General features: G+C 36.7%; 1 protein-coding gene across 1 annotated transcript in view; it reads left to right on the plus strand.

The window, feature by feature from the left end:
• The first annotated feature begins 2,874 nt into the window (after positions 1-2,874).
• Positions 2,875-24,421, plus strand: part of TENM1 (teneurin transmembrane protein 1) — a 511,156-nt gene continuing 489,609 nt past the window's right edge. The window contains exon 1 of the mRNA XM_027687147.1: positions 2,875-2,965. The gene's annotated coding sequence lies outside the window, so the exon portion shown is untranslated. The remainder of the gene's footprint in view (positions 2,966-24,421) is intronic.

Consider the following 24,421-nt stretch of genomic DNA (forward strand, 5'->3'; position numbering starts at 1 on the left):
AAAATTAAACCAGATTATTAAAGCATTTTAGTTCCCGCAGAGATATGTCTCAGGTACCTATGCTGGTTTGTGGAGAAAGAGTGCTTATGTAAAAAAAAAAAAAAAAAAAAAGGCATTTTATTGCAGTTACAAACTCATTTTCTGTAAATATTTAATGTCTAAATTATTTGTATTGGCATCAATATCTCCCAGAATCCAGAGAAACTGCTTTTGCATATAACATATTCTGTCTTTGCAGGACTCTCCTGCAAAGAGAATTCCTTTTCAGGCAAATCTGTAGACCCAATTTGCTATTTTTAACATATTAATATTTGCCACATAAACACCAATTCTGGAATATAAAGTTTTTAACTGGGAAACCAACAAAGACAATTATAGTTTTCAATTATATCTGAATGTATTTAGTCTTAATAAAACTTTATTTCAAAGTGCTTTAGAAATTTTTATATCAGAGCTGCTGTTATGCAAGTCCCTGCAAGGAGCTCCTGAGGTGGTTTTGAGAGATCTAAAACATGGCTTTTTCCCAGAAAGTATTAGCTCTAATTAGGCACATTCCCTGGCACCTAAATATGATATAAAAAGGATATTTTTAAGAGCAAGGAGTCATATAATACATTGGCTATACTGTTCTCTTCCAGTCTTTATTTCAAGAAGAAAGTATCATAATGCTCAAAATCTATTTAACTCTGAAACCAGAGGGATTCTACTCATCAGATACGTGTTTACAAGAATATTATCATTGTGCTTCCATTAGTGAGGGGTCCTGGATGTGGGTTTGATTGGATGCATAAAGCCAATAACACTGGTAGGTGATGACAGTAAGTGGTGGGTTCCTGTCCCCATGACTTTATAAGTGTTCATTTATCTGACCATGACATTTTTTATCTGGATCAGGTGCATCTTATTTTTATTGACTTAATTTATGTCTCTCATACATGATTCTTTATTTCTAAAGGAAATTATCTTGAGGAAGAAAAAGTTTTCAGCGGTTTTTTTTACTGCATTAAAAAAATCATAATGTAGCAAAGCTCTACAAAGACCTTGTGAAATTTCCAGGGTCAGTTGAAAGTAAATATGGAAGAAAGCGCTTCAGAAAGCAAATGGGCCTGTTAGGCTTTTTTTTTTTTTTTTTTGGCCAAACTGTTTGCTCTGCAGCTATTTGATATGTACATAAAACAAAAGACAAATTTCATTAATATTTTGCTTTTTCTGTCTACGCTGAATCAGAAGCTTATCTGAGCTGGTGAAAGGCCTCCCAGCCATCATCACACTTTGTGGTGAACAAGGAAAAGCTATAGAAGGAGAAAGCATGTAATTAGTAATAGTTGGGGGGTGGAAGGTGTAGACACAAGCTATGTTTTGAACTGATTTTAAGGCCATGTATACTGAAAACCTAATCTTCTCAAAAATTCAGAGAGCCCAATGAACATTTCTTTAAAAATTCTTCTTTTAAAAGACAGGACTGTAAGGGCAAAACTGACAGAGTGAGGACGGTGGTGGCAGTGCTGTGATTTGTTTGTAGAGTACATGAAGTCTGCAGCACACCTTGTGCTCCCCTGCTTTGGGGAAGAAGAGTATTACCTCCAACAGCGTGTTGAAATCACCTCTGTGGTCTCAGTGACCAGTAGAAGGGGCTGATGGAGGGAGGAGACTGGAGTTTCCTCATAAATGCTGCCCTTTAGGGAGGTGCAGTCAGGCTGAAAAGCTCAGAGCAAAGAAATGCCAGTGATGGTTTCCGGGAAACAAGGACGTGTCTGTGGCTCGTCTCTGCGGCGAAGGTGGTGGTTGGTGGGAGCTGCAGAAAGTGCTTCTTTCAATACTTTCTGATTTTCTCCCACATTTTGTTATGTTTGTTGACAGCAATGATTGTTGCAAAGCCCCAGGTATTTAGATCATCATCTTAATATTTACCTTCATCTTAATATTTTCAACAAGACAATGTTTTGATGTGGTAGAACTTCTTCACGGAAAAACAAGTTCCTTCCACCAAATTTCTTAGGAGAAAAATACTGTGATTTGTATTTTCAATCAGGAATTTTTGACCCAAATACTAAATTTTTCTATCTGCTTGTGGGATTGCGTTGTTGTTGTGCCAGTTTTCCTGAGAGCAAAGTGACATGTTGCAGGAACAATAAAACACTTTCTTCTTAGAGAAGTAGAAAGAGATATTAGTATGTAATTGTTCTGTGCCGGCATGGAAGCAGCCTAAAGTTACACTGGAAATTCTGGTCCTCTCCTCAGATTGTCAACTCCTGTGACATTGTCGCAGCCCAAAGGATATCCATCCATTCTGTCCCTTTGAATTTTTAAAACAAAAACACAGTTAATATTTTATTGCATTTCAAATCCTGCTAATCGTAAAATGAACCTCTTCCTTGTTGTTTTGTTTGCACTGCGTGTCTTTAAAGTGGGCATCAGTAATGGGACAGAAATAGGACCCTTTTTTCCTAACTTCTGTAAAAGGTTTTCTAATGCAATACTATCCTTAAACAGATTTTTTTTTTTTTTATTGTCTGGATCAGAGAAAATATCCTCACGGAAGAAGCAAAACTTTTGAGATAAGGTGTTCATTTAAAGTGTGCCTGACAGGAGTAAACATGACATCTCTAGAGTCTTATCTCACAGAAATAAATATAAAAGACAGACTTTGACAGTAGTTTTATAAGTGGATTGCCTCAGTTAGGTCAGTGTAGTCAAACAGACACATACAGTGTATGCTTAGTAATATTGTGTTCCTAATTTCCAGTTATATTGAAACATCTGTTATTCACAGTGATGAACAAAAGGAGTTGCAGAATAGCGTTGTTGGATAAAATCTTTATGGACACTTGTGTCTGAAAACTGCTTTGTTATTGAGAGTGTAGGAGTGATTTGTTGCAACAGCATGATGTGGGGTAGTATCTTCTTGAGTGATATTTGAAAGCATAAATACAGAGAAGTACTGTCTCACTGAACATGGATAAAGGTATCACGTGCTAATATAAGTGATTTTAAGATGAAATTCCAGTGCATTCTCTCTGTATCTGTCTTTTTAATTCCTGGAATTAAGCCCTTTCTGATCAAAGTTGGTGCAGAAATCTGGCTCAAAATGAGTAGTACATTCAAGAGTCTCAAATTGTATTTTCGGATTATGTGACCAGGTTCTTCAGTTGTCCTGGACATGCAGTACATGAGACATTGATTTTGGATTACAGTGGATATGGGTAGAAGATACTACCTGAATTGTATCATTTGCAAAATAAGGATATGAAAGGTCGTGGGCTGCTCCTCTGAACAGAAGTGCTTTTTTTTAAGACTATGTAATTGAAAATTGATTTACCTTCTTCCACAGAGCTATATGAAATCAAAGTTTTGATTTGAGGCAAGAGGGACAAAAATCTGATGCGAAGCTTAACTAACCCACATACTGTTTTTACAAACCACATAATCAAGCAAATCTTATTTACTTCAGCAATCTGTTTACAACATTGTTTTCCCCCTGAAAAATACCCAAAGGACTGTATGGGAATATGGATGGTTTCCTGATACACGAAGTTGTACTCAAGTCTTTATTCTTTTTTACAGGAATGATCTAGCAATCCATAGGATGTTTATTTAGGCGTTTATCTACAAATGTATAATTTCACAAACCCCCATTAACTACGATGAATTTAAAAATTTGAGACCAACTGTATAAAATTCTACCAGTTCTTTGAGCTCCAATTAAATGTTTGTTAATAACTGCTCCATATCTATCTGGAATTTAAGTAAATTCCTTGGAGTTTATTTCCACTTGTCATTGCTATGAATAGGCAGGCATTATCTACTGTGTCATTTCAGAGGCCATTATTTCATAAATTAAATAGATAAGAGAATAAAAAAAAAATCTCAATACATTTTTAAAAAGCAAGGACTGCATTAGAAACATAAGATGGACATTATATTGACATATCCTAAAAATGAATATGAGTCAATTTAGAGGGTGAAGGGACAGTCTTCTAAATCCCTGTTTAAGGTCAATAGAAACTGCCTGCTTGTGAAAACAGCAACTTCCTTTCATTGTTGCTACAGCTCTAACTTAGAGATGATTCTAGTTATCTTTCTCAGAGCTGTTAACTCATTTGGACTGGTGGAAGTAAAAAGCATGTTGTCACTCAGAGCAGATATATTTACTAAGACATTAAAATATTTTATGGTTATGGGGATGTTGTTTTCAACAGACTCATGATAAAACTAAAGGTGCCTTAAGGCGTCAAGTGGAATTTCCTTATTGTATGGAAAGTCTAGTGAAACATAAGCGTGTTTTATATATTTACTTTTCAGTCCCTTTTTGTAAAAGATGTATGAAACTAAAAGACGTGTCAGCACAAACATGTTTGTAGATTTGTGGGTTTTGATGATTTCCATTTTGATATTCCTATTTCTTCTGATTTTCTAAATCTCAACTGTAAACATTTCTGTTTCAAACAGTGCTAAACAAATACATCTTTTCTTATATTAAATACTTTAAACTAGAGATTTTTTAACATTCTTTGAAGTAGAGAAATCAAGTGTCGATACTGTTTTCAAACATCTCTGAAACAGTTTTTCAGTATGTTCAATTGTTTGTTTATTTTGGAAGCAGCATGAAACCAGCCTTGTTATTTATGTTGAAATAATGAATTTTGTTGTGTTTCGATTCTGCATTTGCAATGCACATAGAATAGATGGTAACAAGTAAATAATCAATGTGTGGGACTGTCAGAAGGGGTTCACAGGAGTTTGAGTGTGTAAGCTCAGCTGAAGTGACTACAGTAACATTAAATATTGTTAAATATTTATTTAAATAATTATTTAAATTTCCCACTTACAAAATGTAAGCCGTGTTCTCACTTTGCTCAGTAATACTAAATAAAGGAGAGTTTCTACTTACACCCAAGTCTAGAGAAGGTGATGGAAAGGAGCAGTCTGGACTGGATGGAAAAAGCAGTGCTAAGAAAGGTTGACTGTAAATATGTTGTAGAGAACTGGGTTTTTGTGACTGAGGAAGGTGAGATGAAACCTCTACTGGAGTTGGAGGTCAAGGAAGACTATATTATTTTTGTGTTTAAATGCATCAGTTTTTAATGAGTGGGGTTTTTTGTGGCTGGAAATTGAGACAGACAGAGAAAAGGGTAATTGTTTTGTTTTGAGCAACTTGTTTTTAACTCAGAGCTTAGAGCAATGACAAAAAGGCACAGAAGCTAATTTGTTATTTTTTGAATGTGATGAACAAATAAGTATGTTTAGTGTTGGATAAAGAAGCATTAAGAAAGAGGCTGGAGGAGAGGATTTTTTATAAATCTCAGTAGATTTATAAATATAAAGCAGTATGATGTAAGCATTTTAAATAATAAGAATAGTCTTCATTCGGGAACAAAGTGTGTCCTTGCTTGGATTCAAGTAAGTGTTTTGATAATAGAACAACTTTTTAGCATGACAGGGAGGTAAAATTGGGCAAATCATGTCAGTTCAGACATTATGAACATAATCTCATAAGGATTTTATTTCACAAGATTGAGGTCTCTTTTGGCAAGTTATTGGAGTTAAATTTCAGTTTCAGTGGTAAAATAACAGGACTTGTCCTCCCATAATTTTCCTCCTTTAGTTCTGCTGTGAATGTGAATTCCAGTTGGTTTGTCAGTTGTCTGAGAAATTGTGTATAACAAAGAATTCATACTGTCAGGGGTTTGGACTTACTTGAGGTGGACACATCATAACTTGCCTGTCCAGTGGTGACTGTGAATTACACTGCTTTAACAGTGGAGATTTTGTGTATTAAAAGCCACCGTAGCCTGTAAGTATTAGGTGAAAAGATCCTCAGGCTACCTCTCATTCACACACCCCCAGAGGGCATTCTGATACTTGGAAGTCAAAAAGTAATCACGAATTTGTATGTAGATGTATCTGTTAAATCAGCTTCACAAAAATCTAAGTGGACTGATAACGCCTGACCTTTTACTGCAAATAGAGTCTCCACTAACTTGTGTCATGCCAATATCTACTTGAGTTCACTTTTATCTTACAGACTTTTCAAAAGTTGCAGTAGAGAGTTTGGACATATTGGCACTTTATCTTTCAAAGACCCTGTGCTCCAGGAGTATTCTCAAATTAGGAAATCACTGTCTTTATAGCCCCTTTTAAAAGGAACTTGGTGCAAAGCAGAAATGGCCTCATATAAAAAGTAGATCTTCTCTTGACCTTTCAACATATGAATGCTTTCAGTATTTTAGCTGTATGCCAAAGTTAGTGCCTCATTGCAAAACAGAAGTTGTGTTGCCACTAATGCCTTGCCATTGGGTCCTGAGGGACGTGGTTAGAAGCCAAAACATGTTGACCTGTTGGTTCATTGCTTGCCAGTAAAAAGATATGTGACTATGTAGCTGATTTTTGGTACATAAACTTTTCCATTTTTTGCTGAGAGTGCAAGTCTTTGTTCCTTCCTAGTTATTATCTCACCCCTGGGAACAGCTGTACCACTACCAACTACAAGTGTGAGGTTTTCCTTATGTATTTATTTATGAAGTGGATAGTGTGTTTTAATATCTTTGGTTTATAATCATAACAGTGGGTTTTGTCCCTGGCATTTAAGCTTGGAGGGATTTATAGATTATATTTACTTAGCATCAGACACCAGGAAAATGTTCTTTGAAGATTTAGCCTTTTATGGGGGCTTTGTGCTTACTAGTTAATAAATCTACCTATCTTGTGTCAAAGAAAGAAGTCTTGTATGTTTAAAAAGCCTCTTTCAGTTACAGACAGCAATGGAGAAAATGCTTTGTTTTTTCTACTAACAATTATTTTTTAGATTTTTATTTGGCAACTTTCTTATACCTGCTGTCCCCAAAGGGCATTTTTTGACTGGAGGAAAGTGAACATTTATTGAAGAACCTACGTTCATATAACAATAAAGTAGAAACAACTGTAGTAAAGAAAATCTTCATTTATACTAAAGTGATAGCATAAGCAGAATCATGTAATGTTTTTGTAACAAGTTGAAAGAATACTTTGCATCCCTTTGTAGCAAAAACCCAAACATGCTCCCTGCTCATGACAAAGGAAGTCATGATTGCAGGAATTCTTGGCACTTGGCAGCACAGGGGTAGTGGTTGGACTCATCTTAGAGGTCTTTTCCAACCTAGATGATTCTATAATTCTGATTTTTGAACATTCAGGTGTCTGACTTACTTCTAAGACTGCAAAAAAGCAATTGGTTTTGTTTAGACCCATTTTCAGTTTAAGCATAAATAGAGGGTAAAATAAGTGCTGGTATTGGTGGCTGTGTAAGAAACTGAAATATAGACTACTTGATGTAGCTACTTGGTTGTCTTGGTTCTGGTGTAAATAATACAGGTTTATGATGATGCTTTTAATAAGCAAAAGTAATTTTTTCTAACTGGTACCTTCTCTCACCTCATTTAATGATGTATTTAAGACTGAGAGCTAATAGCCTAGGAGAAAAAAAAATTCCTCTAAAGCAGTAAGGTAGGGATTGTTTTTTCCCTTTGCCAGAGAGATTTATACCTGCCACGTCAAGGACCACGTGTCTGCTCTGAAGAGCCTCTGTTTTACCAATGTAATTTTCTGATAGAGCTGTGAGAAGGGTGAAGGAAACAGAGCAAATGGGTCTTTGAGCCTGCTGCAGATGCAGCCCAGGAAAAGGTGTGACATCCCTAAGACACTGAGTCTACAAGATGTATAGGACCAAGAAAAGTAGGTCTGGGCAAGAGAGGGGAGAGGACTGTGGAGCACTCAGAGGACCTTTATGAGGGGCACACCTGCCCCACACAGCAAAAACACTCATCCTGCTGGGAGGAGTCTCTTACTTCCCACCAATAACTTAAAACAAAAATTTGCTGAACTACTGCAATTTAGGCAAATGCACATATGAAAACTAATGAAATAAGAAGCCTTTGATATGAAGATTTGGGCCAATTGTTCTCTTTGTAAGTTTTTATGTGAAGACAGTGTTTGCTGTGCTTTGGAACTGCTTATTAGAATAATGTCAGGAACAGCACACTATTTGATATTCTCCATGTTTGTGGGGCAGATTGGAAGTGGGATGTAGATTGCAAAGTGTGTCCTATTTCAGTAGATCATAAACAAATATTTTCTTTAATATAGGGGCATAAGCCATATGTTATTAGAATTCAACAACGTGCAGAATCTCAAAGAAGTCTGTTTACCTAGCTTCTTCAGACTGAAATTTAGTGATCTCCTAAAACAATTACAAAGCGAATTGGATTGAATCTAAAAAATGCTTAATGGAAATTAAACTGTTTGTTATATCTGCCATGAGATCTCAGCAGTTTTCATGTAGTCATTAGAATTTTTCCTACATTACTAAATTAAACTTGTTTCACTATTGTTTATTTCCTACTTTTTACACTTTGATGTTCTAATGTTAAATTAATAGCTATTATCTTTCTGAGATTTAATTTATACTAATTTAATTAACTTTGGTGCATCTAGGTAGATATTAATTGCAACATCAATTCTAGCAATCAATAGTTCCTGGAAAATAGACCTACAATTATTGCCTTAATTTGTAACAATATGGAAAGCGTTTTTGCAATTTTTATATTGCTCTATTTGATGGTAGAATTCCACCTAACATGCTGAGGAGCTCAAATAGTGGTCATCATTCAAATATGATTCTTCCTTCCATTCTATTGTTAACTATTAAGCATGGATGAATCATGTTTTCATTTAATACAATATAGTTGTAACTCAGTGCACTCTGTTTAAATTGGATTTATGCTACAATTAAATTTGGACTTAAGTGATAAATATCTACATTTTCAGCAGCTATTTGTGGGAGAACTGACTAAATTTACTTCTTTTGGTGTCAAAGAATCTCATTAAACTAAGGTGGGAATTTTGTTTATTTTAACTTTTATGTCCATTTTATTCAGTGGATTAGGCAGTCATCCTTGTAATTGAATTATGAACTTAATCCCATCTCCGAGAGAAGTCTGTTGCTGATTGCCACAGCAACCTAAGGGCTGCTAGGTATAATGACTCACTTGAAATGGTTTGGATGTGGATTCCAATTCAGATAAGCAGCCAGTATTTCATATTTGGAGCTTACCTTGAACACTCTGGGTCTGGAAAACTAAGCTGTTATCAGAATTCTTTAAAGGTTTTCTGTGCCTCTGAAGACACATCTTCAGATCTCATTGAAAACCATAAATAAAGAGAAAAATTAATGGAGTAAATTCTTAAATCATTTTTTTTTATATCTCGGCAGGGTTTGATGACACAAAACTTGGCACAAATTAATTCCAAGTCATTTATTCATAAGTGTTAAAATTCAGTTTATTTTTTGTGTTCCCAAAATTTTAGAAGATTATTCTCTTTGTGAAAAATGGAGTTGTTTTTCCTTACAATTTGAGCATTCTACTACACTATAGAAGAAGAAATTATTCTAATATATATAAGTTTATATTTCATAAGTGTTTAGATAAAAGGACAACCTGGAGTAAAAGCTAATTAGCAGGCACATATTTTATGAATATATAGGTAGATATGCAAATTAGGATCACAGCTGACTATAGTTGTGTCATTTATAATTACAGTATGTCAAAACATAACCAGTCTGTAGAGACCTTGGAATGATTATTTTAGATGCATTTACACTGTTTTCTGGGTTTGTGTTATATTGTCCATATCTCTCAGTACCCAAGAAGCTGTCCTTCTGATGCTGTTGAATTTATATGTATTTGTGGGTTTTGGTAAATTGAAATATAATTGAATATTATTTCACAAGGAGACATATTTAACAGGTATTATGTATACAGATAATAGATTAGGGAATGCTAATCTCGTGCATCTGATAAATGCATTTGGGATGGAATTACATACACTATTTCACCTAAAGATTCTAACAGGCAATTCATAACTTTGCTATGGCTTCTCCCATTAAGAATGTTGGGTTAGTCTGTAAAGTGATTTATTGAATATCCTGAAAATATGTTGGTCAAATTTCTAGAACAGGTATTATAAACTCTGTACATTTCTCCAGGAGCCACTATAAACAGTTATCAAAGCACCCTGCAAAGATCCTGGCAAAGGCAGGCACAGTGTCCATCGTTGTAGTGATTGCAGTAGCAAAAGCGATATTTTCATGTAAAAATTAGGGGGGTTGAAACTCAGAGATTCTGTATACATAACTATGACCAGCTCATTGTTTCAGAATTTTTTTTCCTGATGGTTCACAGCCTCCCTGGATTCTGAAAGCGCTGAACTTCTCCCTAGCTTTTTGCTCTGTAATATTAAACCACAGATTTCTGAGATACCTCAATTTGTGGAACATGCCATATAATGATAGCAACTAATTGCTGTGGTTGACAAATCAATGTATAGGCAGTACAGAGCAACACAGAGAGCTTTTACTGCTGGGGAAAAAAAAGAAAAGAAGAAAAAATGTAATTCTACTCTTTGGATCTCTTTGGAAGGAATTATGTGCTCTGAGGTTGTGCCCTCAGAGAAGAGAGTAGAGTCGTCACTTCAGCTGTGTAGCTCACAAAGGCAAGTTTACTCAAAGCTATCTTTTTTGAACCCCAAGTAATATAGTATCACAAATTAGTATAATTGGATCTCTAGCACGATGACTAATCTTACTCTTTTTTAAAGTATCCATTACCTCACAAGAGTGTAAGAATAAAAACAGGATAAAGCCCATAGCAATACAAATTTTTTATCATCTGTTTGATTTATGTCTACTTGAAACTGTGTGTATTTTAGAAAGAAACCTGTTTTCTGTCCTCAAAAAGATGAGATTCAACATCCCTCAGCAGCTAATTTTTAGCACTTAGAGGTTCCCTTGGGCTGCTGTCAACCACAACTTATTGCATAGGTGCTTTTCACTAAACTCATTATAAAATGATTAGCCCCAGGAAGACAGTGCAGTGTTACAGCCTGCACTCCTTGGATGAAGTTTTGCATCTGAATTGTACATTGTCAGACTTTATCAAATGATGAGCAAGAAAAAGTCATGGGATTAAACAGACCAGTTGTTAATAGGAATGCTGTCATTTCTGAGCTATGTTTGGAAGAATGAGTGTCTCTAAGGCAGGATACTTTGTTTTTTCCACCAGATTTTTATTTGCTGGATTGAATTATGGTAAGAAAAGAACAGCGACAAAACATGGACTGAGTTATTAATGCTATTTGTCTTTCATTACTTATCAGCCAAGTGCCTTTGTAAAAAAGTAACATTTTTATTTTGTAAGTAGAAAATTTCCACATAAGAAATTTGCGACATTAAGGTGAGTAGTGGAAGATACCTTTGGACCAGGGAATTTTGTCATGGGAGAGTGGATCTATTGCAAGTTATCTGTTTCTTCCAAAGATACAGAAATACAGTAACACCCTCAGTACAGCCCAAACTCTTTTGTCATAATCACCTGAAGACAAATGACATGGGTGTTTGTTGTTTAAGAAGCAGCAATACTTTGGAAATTTAGTCTTTAGAGAATGGGGAGTGAGAACCTTTAAGGAGCTTTCTGGACTTGTAGTTGTGGCAAGTCTGTTCCTTGTGGGAACAGGAGCAATGTTTTGTTGTGCAGAGACAGACATAGAGAAAGTTATCTGTACCCCAGTATTGTCATTATATTATGAGTGTTGAGAAGAGAGCAAAATCATCAGTGCCCTGTTACGTGTGGTTGGGGAAGCTGCCGTCATGGAAGAGATGAAAGCAAAGGGGTCCACGGGGGTAAAAATCTTCCAGGTGTGGGAAAAAGTCTGTTGACACCTGAAGTGCATCTCACTAGAGACTGAAAGAGACCTTTGTTCAGACCAATAGAGGAGTTCTTTTTGTAAAAAGAGTCTTAGATTAAAAGGCTTTTGACAAGAGGGTGAAACAAGTGGCTGAGGAGAGGGGGCTGTAGCAATGGCAGCAAAGACCGTGTCACATCAGGCTTTGGGGTAAAAATGAGGGGCTGGAGAGAACTTTTTGTGGTTGCATTTCTACTGCCAAGGCAGCAACAACCGTGCAGGCTTCACTTCTGTTTCTCATTTTAGTCTGCACTGAGGATTTAAAACACATAACCAGTTAACTTCAGTGCAATACACTTCTCTTTCTTTACTGTGTGAGGCAGTTAAGGACATAAGAACAGCACTTAAGGGTTTCCAGAGGACTTTAAGTCTTTGCCTGTTTCAGAAACTTTAGGATTAGCCTTTCTTTTTCTTTCTGGAAAAAGTAGATTTTTCTCCTCTGTATTTTATCATGTGGTCAAAGATAATGCCTTCATGACAGTAAATCAATGAGGCCATAGTTATTTACTTGAAGTAAAGAGGTGCAGAGCATAGGCTACCATGACCTGGGGAGTTACATCCCTCTGAGCTTTGATCTTCTATGATTCATTCATTTTATGCCCTTTTTTTTCATATTTCTCACTTTTTCACCATATTCGCAGCAGCTCACAAGCTACTTTTTCGAGATTCTGGGAGTTTCAATGGACATCCTTATTTGAATTATAATTTCAGTGTGCCTTAGCACTGTCAAGTGCTTTATCACAGAATGTACAGTAAAAATTTCCTCAAAGCCCTGGCACATGAACAGACCCTTAACAGTCCCTAATGAGATATTCACTTCGTGGAGTAGAAGAGAAGCCGAAATGTCATTTCTGGCAGCTGAAAGGGTACAGTTAGCCCAGGATTTTCTCTAAGACAACTATCTGAGAGGGCAGATGTTTCAATAAAAATGTTAAAAGTAAAGCATCCCTTCTGTGCCCCAAAGTCCCTAATTAATTAGTGGAGTTATTGGAGCTTGGTGGTACTTCTTAGTCCTACCACCTCACCACCTTGGGGCAGCTCAAAACCAGACACTGAACAAATGGTAGGCGACTGTTCTGGAGTGATTCCAGGTAAAGAAAGCATTACACCTAAGAGCTCTCTGAGGAGGAAGGAATGTACAAATCAGAGAGACAGAAAGTAGCTACAACTCTTGCTTTATTAAATAGAGCTGATATGGACCTGTCCTGATAACAAGGACTGCTATTTACAGCTGCGTCATTTGTCAACAGAAGCAGAGCCAAGCTTCCAAAGCCAAGAATGTGTATCATAAAGAGAAAGGGAAAAAAAATCCTTTTTTTTTTTTTTTTGCTTATTCCTTATTTAGATAAATGGTCATTAACTTGCTCACTGCTGTGATTTATTTATTTATTTATTTATTTATAAATGGAGAAAGGGTGCAGTGAAGAAGTAAGAGGTTTGTTTGTGGGACTTTTTTTGCTCCCCTCAGAAGTGAGTGGGAATGCTTTTGATGTGAGATCAGCTTTCTTGGCTTGACAACTAGCAGTATGTAAATGCATACACAACCATAGCAAAGGTCATTTGCTGCTGCTCAGTACTTTACTTTTTCTCTAGGAAGTATCCTTAAAAATAGCTGAAATATTGATCTTATTTGTACAGACTGTGTCAAGTGCCTAGTTAGTTATTTTCTGAATATGTGAAAAGATGTATCCTAATATATATGTTCATAAAGTGCAACTAGAGCCAAATTGATATGTCTGAAAACACAAGGCTTTTATTTTGCTGATTTGGTCATTACCTTGACAACAAAAGAAATGTTTTCTCAACTTTATTATAAAGTCTTTTTGGAGCAGCAGATAGAAGATAGATACTAAAATATTACAGAGGAGAAGAGAAGAACTAGTTGTTTACTATATACCCCTAAAGTTTCTCCAGTCTGAGTGACTGTGAAGCCTCTACTCATGCACCAAGGAACAGAGCGAGCAGCCCTGCGTGCTTCCAGAGGAATATTCTGCTTAATGTAGCTCTTTGTCATAAGAAGTTGTTCTAAGATATGGTTTAGTTTTATCTTTGAAATTATGACAACTGTTTGTAGAATTTTCTCTTGCAAGCCTTTTATCCTTTTCAAACAAGCCAGAGTTCAGGAACAAAAGATCTGAAATCAAATGTTTTTTTCTTGGGCTGCGTTCCAGCGGTTGCTGTACAGTTCTATTTGCAAACATAATTTACTGCAAAAGCTAAAACTGGGAAAGAAATGTGTTATCACAAACACAATTGAAATGAATTTTAACTTTTTTGTTTGTGAAAATTGAACCTCAGTTCTGAATTGTTTGCTGGCTATGAGAAAATCTTCACCTTTAGACAAGGTAGTTCTGTCCTTCCCATTATTTGCTTTAGCAAACTTTCCTGACTTTTTACATTTTGGTTCAAGATTTTGAAGATCACAAAGAATAACACTATTTGAACTATGAACTAGAAATAAACCTTTGTCTTCTGTGGAAAGATATCTTAATTTATTTTATTTTTTAGCTAGATGAAGGGGGTTTTTCCCTGATGAAGGTCAAATGATCTAATTTTAATAGGCGATGCTTGCAGTGTGATCGTATCTAAAGATGTGACTGCCTTAATAAAATTTAACTAGGTTGGCAGTTTTCATCTCTGAAGCCATGTGTCACCTTGTGAGTAAGTCTCTAATGTAGCTCCAAGAGCATGCTTATTCAAGTAAGTTTTAATTTACTGATCTTTAAGATTGGAACAGTATCCTTGAACAGCATCTTAAGGAAGAAATATTAATATACTGCTTTTAACTTTTCCCACTCTCTCTGTTTCGAAGTCCAAACTTTATTTTTCCCACCTATACATTTCTCAGTTGCTAGTTTGCCTATATTAGATGTTTTCACGCCCATGAAGTGTCATTTAAGAACTTTTTCCTTTGGGTATATTGTAGCCTTTTAACAGTTTTTTGACGTCTTCTAGTTCTATTGGGATCAAATAAAATATGGTTTACCACTGCCTTTTTTCCTACCCTTCGGTGAAATCATTCCTCATGGAAGACTGCTCAGACAAAATATTTTTTAAACCACATTTTGTGATTTTTTTCCAGAAGAAACTAGAACCCACCTATTTGAGTAAGTGTTCATGACCTGTTTATCACTTGAATATTGGTATCAACTGCTATTGTCACAATGTGGTAAATATTGGCAGCCTTTTAGACACTTCCACTTGGTTGTGATTCAAAGCCATATGAAACTTTGAGTTTTGCATGATTTGGTGTGAAATCATAAATGTGTTGTGAAAACATAAATATATCTAATCATGCACTTGAGGAAACCTTATGAGGAAACTGAATTATTACCAAATGTAAGACTCTGCTTTTCTTGTATTTGTTTGGTTTTGGTGGGATTTTTTTGGCAGTAATTCACTTCAGTCCTATGAAATAATATTAGGACATTTTCATAATGTTAAATTGAATAGCTGATTTGTTTACAGTGGAGTTGCATTTCATTCATAAATATAATTTCTTATATTCATCAAAAAAATGTCATTACACGTATTTACTGAAAGAAGAAAAGCTTTTGATTTAGAATGCTAATTGAAGGCTCTGAGTTGGAAGTTTCATAATGTCCTGCTCCTCCAATGGGATATAAAAATATTATGTTTGTCTCAGTGTTAGGACATGAAAATAAGATTGTGGTGAATATAATATGCAGAAAATGCTTTACATTTTCTAAAAGTTTAAGGGGGAAGAATTAAAGCAAAAATGCATGCAAGTGCTGCTCTTACGTGCTTTTATAGTTTCATTTGTTTTACATTCATTGGAGGAAAAGTGTGTATCTGTGTGGGGTACAGGAGGAAGACAGAACGGACATGAAAGAGGCTGCAGACCCTGCACTTGCCCCATCTCCTGCTTTGTTGATCCCTCAAGGCTGGAGCAGAAAGAGCAAGGCCACGGCCCAAAGCAGCCTCCTGTGTTGGGGACAGGCTCCTCTGGCACCAGCAGCTACTCTGCAGCACATGAAGGGTCTTCATTTGGCTCTGTGCTCCTCTGGGTCTGACTGATGTCAGTACAGCTTCCTCCAGTCACATGTTCCATGCAGGGAAGATGTGTAGCTTGGATGCTACTTAGGTAGCAAAAAAATTCTTGAGTCCTGACCTAGATAAATCAAATATTATCCTAATTGGATACACTTAATTGGTGTTTGGAGGCATTTTTAGACAGAGTTTTCTATTTCCACTGGGAATATTTTCATTTTTCTGTTTATAATTTACACCACAAATTTGTTTATTAACAATTCCTGGCATTTCTTTCATCTTCTTATGAATTTCTGCTTGAGAGCAAGGAAAGTATATCTTTGTTCTCAGGAAAGAAAAGTTACTTTGAGTTTTACTTTGAAGCACTCAATGATATAACTGAAATGTCATGAATAATTTAAGCAAACATTGATGCAAATGTTACTAGAAATAATCAAGGAACTTTAGAGGTTGTAAATAAAACCAATTTAAAGATTGAAATTGATGCAACTTGCAATTCTAATTTTGTATACACAAAAAAGTAGGACAAAATTGTATACGGGAACATATGGGAATGGAACAAACAGCACCAGCACTCATGTGGGTGACTCATTTGTGAGTAAAAGAGCTTAAATATCTTACTCTGGCTTGCATATGTACAGCAAGAACACTGAATTTAAAAGCATTTTAGCTCCCATCTAGATGTTTTGAAAAAGCTACCTCATAGAATCCCAGGATGCTTTGGGTCAGAAGGGACCTTAAAGATCATCCAGTTCCAACCCCCTGTCATGGACAGGACACCTTCCACTAGACCAGGTTGCTAAAAGCCACGTCCAACCTGGCCTTGAACACTTGGAGGGGTGGGGCATCCACAACTTCTCTGGGCCACCAGTGCCAGTGCTTCACCACCTTCTCAGTAATGAATTTCTTCCTAATATCCAACCTAAACCTACTTTCAGTTTGGATTTAGTAGCTCTACATGATTTAGTAACACACATCTGGCCAATAGCCCGAATGTAAATAGTTGTGCCATTTGCATTTCTGTATGCTACAGCACTCTAAATTGTCTGATCTAAATGACCTTATGATACTTTCTGAATAGTATTATCTTATTCCTGGTAATTTATTCAAGGAAACTGCAGGGGAATTATGTTGGTAGAGGTGTCATTTATCAACCACAGTGCCGGGTTTTCTGGTATCTGCAAGTCTCGTTTTCTGGTTTTGGGATCCAAGTCCTTCCACTGGTTGTTGTTTGATGTTTTTTCATCTCTTGGTTATGTGGATATTACAGTCCATCCTTACTAAGCAGATTTTATGCTTTGAGACACAGACTGTATGTGTGTATCACAAAACTGCTATTTCACCTCCATGTTTTCATGTGCTTCACGTGGGTTTTTTCAGCCCACGAGGGCTGGTTCAGTGTAAGGGGAGGTTGGCAGCCTTTGCAGGGCTGTGAGGGCAGGAAAGCTCCAAGCTTACAGGTTGCTGCATCGTGTATCTCAGTACCACCCCACCCACAAATACAGGCTTGGAATCCACACACACAGTAACACACCCACGATTTGCCTAAAGAGTGACTGAACCATGACGCAGGAACCCAGAGGGTATCTACAGTCCTCTGGATTACATTGAGTTTTAAGTAGATAAAGATGGGATCTTTGCCTGAATAGAATTTTTCAGACATTTCTCTCAGATATTTTAGAGAAGTATAAATAAGCTACAGTGAGAGAGACTAAGGCAGCATTTCAATCAATTCAGCTCGCTGCCAGACATTCTGTACCAGTACTGGTAAAACAAATAGATGGAGAGAAAAGAAAGTCTGCAAGGATAGTATTTTTGATAACAGTAAAGAATAAGTTCATGCACTGCTTTAGGCTACTTTTTTAAACATTATAGTGATGATAGATTTGCGCTATCTTATTCAGATATAATTGTGTTACTACAGTTTATTTCTCAGCAGAAGAGATTATAAAAAAATACTTGAAACATTTAATTAAAATCTGTTCTCTCACATTTAATACTGCCTAATTCTTTTAATTAATCTGAATATCCTTAATTACTTCTGTAATTTTTACCATGTGTAAATAGCTAATTAAAGTATTAACCACCATCAAATGTAGTCTAGAAATAAATATATAAATGCTCTGTCGCTGATTAAGAGGATTATATGAAAAAATGGGCGAGTTTCAGGTATGAATGCTTTCTGATTGCAAATACAGTCAGATTAACTGTAGTAAAAAGGGAAGTAGATGAATGAAGTTCATACCGTTTCTTACTGAGTTTATAGTTTCCTACTGAGCCAGCTAATATAAGACTTCTGTAGCTCTAGTGATGCTTACAGAAGTTTGGAGGTTGTTTGAAACTTCACCAGTTAGTTACAGTCCTTGAGGGACTGTCAGTCAATGGAGATTGCTGGAATGCAATATATCCAGCTCCTTTACTGGGTTTCCAGGACCAGATGGTAGGGGACATAGTTATGACCTACATCCTCTGAGAAAACTTCCTTTCTCATTTCCAGAGTCATGTAAAAGGTACAGAGAGCTCTTCTTGCTCCTGGAGGTTGCACTACAGAATAGCCTCATATTTGTATGTGAGCCAAAAGAGGATGGTGACAAACGCAGTGTAAATGCTGAAGGAGAATAATTTGACCTCTTCCTCATGATCAGCTTGGGAACACCATCAACACAAATTCTCTGTGAAGGTATCCTCTGGCATAACTGTCTGTTGTAATGAAATACAAGCCAATAACCTCTTAGCTTAGACCAACCTGAACCAGTAAATCCCCATGAGTGTCTCTGTTCTGTGCTCTTTAGCCATTATGACTCTGGAATTAGCCCATGCTGAACTAATCCATGCCTGCCCTGTGGCACGGAGTTGTTATAATCAGGAACATAAGGGAATCTCTTAGGTAATGGGGTGTTGGGATTTTTTAATGTGGGGAAAGTAAAGGCTGCTTTTCAAGACCCATAGAAAGGGTTTCTGAAGGAGGTTAAACCAATAATTTGGTTTCCATTTCTGCTGGGATTTGATTATTCAGGAAATTCAAACTTCAAGATTTTCAGAATTTTAGGTCATGGTTCCAGGTCTTTGTGTTACTTGTGACAGCATTCCTCCCTTAAAAACCTGTGGACTGGAGATAAACAAATGAGATGTTTCAATATGGAGTACTATTATTATTTTGTGGTCCCCTGAAAGGCTTCTATAGATAAATTAGACAATTAGCTCTTTTAGCAGACGTTACTCCCCGTGGTCCTTCTAGGTTCTATTTCAAAAATTAGATGGTGCAGACTCTTGAGTTGGCAAAGCCTCAAACCAGTAATGAAAAGCTAAAAAGCTCTTCTTTTTAAAATATTCTCCAATACTGACAAAGAACATCTCTTACAAAATACAGAAGAATCAGGTTTTGTCTTTGTTATTTTAATGATGTCTCAGATATAGTGCATCTTGCCTCCTCCGTGTATGTTCCAAGGGCTTTTTGCTGTTAAAGTGGAAGATTGAGACTGGTTTGAGGTGCCTCCTAACCTTTTATTACAAAGTGCTAAGCCAAGAATAGAAAAAGTTTACTTCTTATTCTGGGAGTACTTTGATGTTATCTGACTGCTCACAAGCAGGAAACATTATTTCAAGTGCAGTGCTCCTGGAAAATCTTCCCAGGTATATAAGTATTCTCCATAGGTAGATCTACCACTGTTAATGAGGCATGGCTTTTGAGAATCAAGCAGTTTGCATTTCTGTGCTCTGATTTAGAATTAGTAAGCTCAGCCTCACATCTGTTACAGAGAGATGAGATTCAAAGAATAATTTTCTAATGTTTGTCCCACCTGATTTTTGCTGTAGCATGTGCTCACTGTCTCCAGGTCCCACCCAGAAAGCCAGGGGAGCAGTTGTATCTCTGCCTTCTTCCTGAATACTCAATAGACTATATAAGACAATTTTTCAGCTTCTTTCTCCTGGCATAGAAACAATATTTCAACTAAGAATGATGTCCAAGTTGTGGTGTGGTTTTTTGTTTTGTTTTTCCCCATATAATGCAAATGAGGAGCAGTGGTATTAGAAAGTATCATTTGGCTCATTAAGTATTTTATTGCTGCTCAACTATTAGACATATTTTATGGCTTTGTAGTTTAATTGATGTAGGCGTAAGTTACAAACAGAAAATTAATATTATGATTATTCTTTTACATAAATCAGCTTTTTTAATAGAAAATTACCTGTCTAATTTGAATAAAAAATGTTCTGTTCTTAATCATACTGATTATACCAAAGGATATTTCACTTGATTTTTTGAAATCATCCCCTGGGATTCTGGAAAACTTGCATAAAAATGTTAAATTTACTTTGTTTCACTGACATTTTGACTTGATTAACTGAAATTATAATATCTCCCTAAAGTATTGACGATTATATTGATGTCATTTTTGCTTTGAGTGGTGGCATGTTTCAGATCTTTCTTTTTTTTTTTTTTTTTTTTTTGTTCTGAAGTACATTGGAAATTTGGAGTGGTACTTTCAGAATCATAGAATTCACTTAATGTAATTTATGAACTTGTTATTTCTGGCATCCTTTAGAGAACTGAACTACCTTCCATATCAAAACAATGACAACAATATAGCATGAGATCTCTCTTCCATTTTCCTTTGGAGGTAGAGTGTGAGTACTCTGATGGGAATCACTGGCAGGTGTATCTCCTCTCTATTACTCCCAAACTGTTGGTTTCAGAATATGGGCAATGTTAAAGGAATGATGCAGACAATTGTAAGGAAAAGGAAGCCTCTTGAAAAGGTTCAGTGTTCTGCTGGAGAAGTGGTTACATCCCAGCCTCTACCACAAAGCTTTTAAGTCACGCAAGAAAAGAAAGGTTTCACAGATAGACACTGTCTGTGTTTCATTTTGGTGCTGTGTAACTTAACAACCAATTTCTGATTTATAGACATACTAAGGATGGATACCTTGTAGTGCATTGCAAGCTGTGCTTTGAAAGTATAAAGTGCTGTAACAGAGAATATTAGTATGTAAACACTGTGGTCCCATATTCTCAAATTCCACATCTAAACTGAACAGATGTTTTGTTTACCTGATGCTCATTGTGCCTCATCCACAAAATGAGAATGATATATCTGCTTCTCCTACCTGGAGCTGTTATGAAAATTAACTTATCTCTTAACTAAAAGTCATGTACTGACATATAAAGTACATTTAGAAACAAACAAACAAACAAAAAGACTGAAAAGGAATTCTTCCAGTTACTTTTTATTTGCTTGTTTGTCCTTGCAGACCACAGTGAAAAGAAGAAATTTTAACATGAGTCCCTGGAAACAAATTCAGTCTATCTGTGATAACAACTTGAGCTGAGGTCTCCAAAGACTTTGTATTTTAAAGGTTGCTCTTAAAAGTCGTTGTTGTCTGACATATCATCCTTCTGCCCTCAGAGGTCTAAAGTTTATTCTTGAAATCATTATACTGGTCAATTCATTCTCTTCATAGGGAAGAACTTTAGAACTTAATTCTCTGTAACTAGTTTTAATGAGCAATTATGTGCCTTCTACCTTTGGAAAATAAACTGTCTCCTAAATCAAGTGACAAATACATACAAAATACATTCAAAGGGAAAAAAACAAAACAAAACCTGCTTTCCCTCTGTGGTGGGAACCATGACACCCTCTTAACCTCCCCTCCTGTCTGAGGCAGCAGAGGTTGGAGGTGCTCCTTTTCCTTTACACAGGAAGTTCTTGCTAATAAAAGACCATTTGGCAAATCAGGCAGCAAATGTTCTGCACACATATCTCTGTAAAGAGATATTATAGAAGCGGATTTAAAATCACAGTGAGAATCAGCAGTAGGGCTTCCAAAGCAATGTTAATGCACAAGCATTGACAAAAAACCACTACTGATAAAACAGCAGAGAAACATGTCAAAGGAATGATGTATTCCTAAAATGATGATGATGATGTCCAACTTGCCTCTCATCTTCTTGTCACATTTTTCTTCTTTATGTCTTCAGAATGCAGTGAGAGTTTTGCATTAATGCTTGCAAATAATGTGGGAAATTCAGGTCAAATAGACTGACTAGTAATTTGTAAAACCCAGTTGGCAGCCATAGATATTTAGTTTGTGTTGGTGTTGAACACCTCCTTAAAGTCTTGCAAAGACTTACTCCAGAGCTGCAGAATTGGTTTTTTTGTTAGGGTTTTTGCGAGGTTTTTGTGTGTTTTTGTGGGGGTTTTTCGGTCGTTGTTTCTGGTTTTGGTTCTTGGTTAATGACACATTAACTATGGGTATAAAAAAGTCCTCAAACAGGCCAAAACAAAGCTACTTTCAAGAAATAAGTATATAACTTATATAAACATATTTCTACTCAAATTATTTAGGTGATACAAGCTGTTTCAGGAACAAACAGCTCATCTGGTTCCGAACATGGGTGGTATTGAGGATATTTGGAACTTTCGTCACTGGAGTGCCACAAAATTGCACTGGGACATCTGTCTGGAGGCACTGTTCAGAAAGTTTCAGATAGTATTGTGGAAGGAGCTGAAGCAGTGGAAGATGTTCAGCTTATTTTAGTTATCAGCCTCTGGAAACAAGGAAGTCATAAAGAGCAACGTGTAAAATGAACAACAGGAGAAAATAAAAGACAAATGTCTATGCTGCAGCCTTGTTATGCTTGCACCTGCAACCTCCTGGTGATATCAGTACTAAGAAATGAGTGCAGACCTTCCTCTTCTAAACATGTATCTAGGGTAAATTTGAAAATAACCTTTCTGGGTTCTTCAATGCATCCCTGGAACTAGTGTCCTAGATTCTTCATTTCAGAATTTCCTTTTGTCATCTGGAATTTCACTGACATGAGATGAGGGTGATACATAATTTGCTGGGCTAGAATTAGAGAGTAAGTTAATTAGATGTGAGAAGTTTTGCCTTTTTGGAATAGACTAAAAACAGCTGTAGAAGATTAAATTACAGTATAATTGAAAAAAAGCCATGGTTTAAATCCAATTGTGCTCTGTGGTTAAGAAATATTATATTTTGAACTACAGTGCTGTAATAAATCCAAGAGTTTTAAATCATGTGTATATTAAAAAGAATAGATTCACCTGCTGCCCTGGGCAGCCTGTGCCAGGTCTTGACAACCCTTTGGGTAAATAAATTTTTTCTAATATCTAATCTAAACATCCCCTGGCACAACATGAGGCAATTTCCTTTTGTTCTGTTGCTTATTACTTGGGAGAAGAGACTGACTCCCACCTGGCTACAGCCTCCTGTCAGGGAGTTGTAGAGAACAACAAGGTCACCCTTGAGTCTCCTCTTCTCCAGACTAAACAACCCAGTTCCTTCAGCTACTCCTCATCAGACTTGTGCTCCAGACCCTTTCCCAGCTCCATTGCTCTTCTCTGGACATGCTCCAGCCCCTCAATGACATTCTTGTTGTGAGGGGCTGAGAACTGGATACAGGATTCGAGGGTGGCCTCAGCAGTGCCCAGTGCAGGGGGACGGTCACTGCCCTGGTCCTGCTGCCACACTGTTGCTGGCACAGGCCAGGTGCCATTGGCTCAGCCACTCTCAACCAGAACTCCCAGGTCCTTTTCTGCCAGGCAATTTCTCGAAGCCACTCTGCTCCAAGCCTGGAGCACTGCATGGAATATTTTTGACCCAAGTGCAGGACCTTGTCTTGTTGAACCTCGTACAATTGGCCTCGTCCCATCAGTCCAGCCTGTCCAGATCCTTGTGCAGATCAACACTCCTGCCCAGCTCAATGTCATCTGTAAACTGACTGAGGGTGCACTCAATCCCCTTGTCAAGATCATCAATAAAGATATTAAACAGATCAGACTCCAATACTGAGCCCCAGGGAACGCCTCTTGTGACTGGCCATCAGCCAGATTTTAACTTCACTCCCCCCCAAAGCTGTGTTTATTTTTTTCCCTGAACTACAAACAAATCAAGGAGATCTCGCCATGAGATCTGTATGGAGGGATCTCTGAGCCCTTGTGGCCTAACATATGTTTTTTATGGGTTCAGCAGCATACAGGTTTTTTTCACATAATTCTATAACTGATACCATGCAAATATAAATCTCCTCTATATTCACATTTCATTGTAGGCTTCAGAAATGATTTTCTACTTTAAAAGAATTTGTAACATCAACTTATTTTAGGTTGCTCTTTAAATCATCTCATATCTACAGCTTCTTCTCTGAGGGTAGTTCCTGCCTGATGGAACAGTAGGATTATGTGTGATAATCAGATATATAATTTGGATTTGTACATTCTACTCTAAGAGAATAGAACAATTCCAACTGAAGGAATTGTTCTACTTGAACCAGGAAGAGGTTTTTTATAAAAGAAAAAAAGAAATAAGATAAATGCCTTTTAATCACATATTTTGGCAATTCTGTTATATTTTGCTCCCAATAACCATACTTTTTTAATAAGTAATTGCCTTTATTAAGGTGGAAAAGGTGATTGCCTTGTTATTCCATGAGCTGATAGTTACAGGTGACCCAGGGAAATTGCCCTTGTTTTCCTTCAAGGGAGATTTAGCTAAGGAGGTGCTGCTTGCTTGGCTTTGGCCTGGCAGTCTGCAAACTGCACAGAGGTCATTGCACCAAACTCTTACTGTCTTATATGGAAATTCTGGCTGCCTTGGATGAAATGGCAAT

Source organism: Neopelma chrysocephalum, unplaced genomic scaffold (genome assembly GCF_003984885.1).
Source record: "Neopelma chrysocephalum unplaced genomic scaffold, ASM398488v2 Primary Assembly neopelma1_73b, whole genome shotgun sequence".
Lineage (NCBI taxonomy): Eukaryota > Metazoa > Chordata > Aves > Passeriformes > Pipridae > Neopelma > Neopelma chrysocephalum.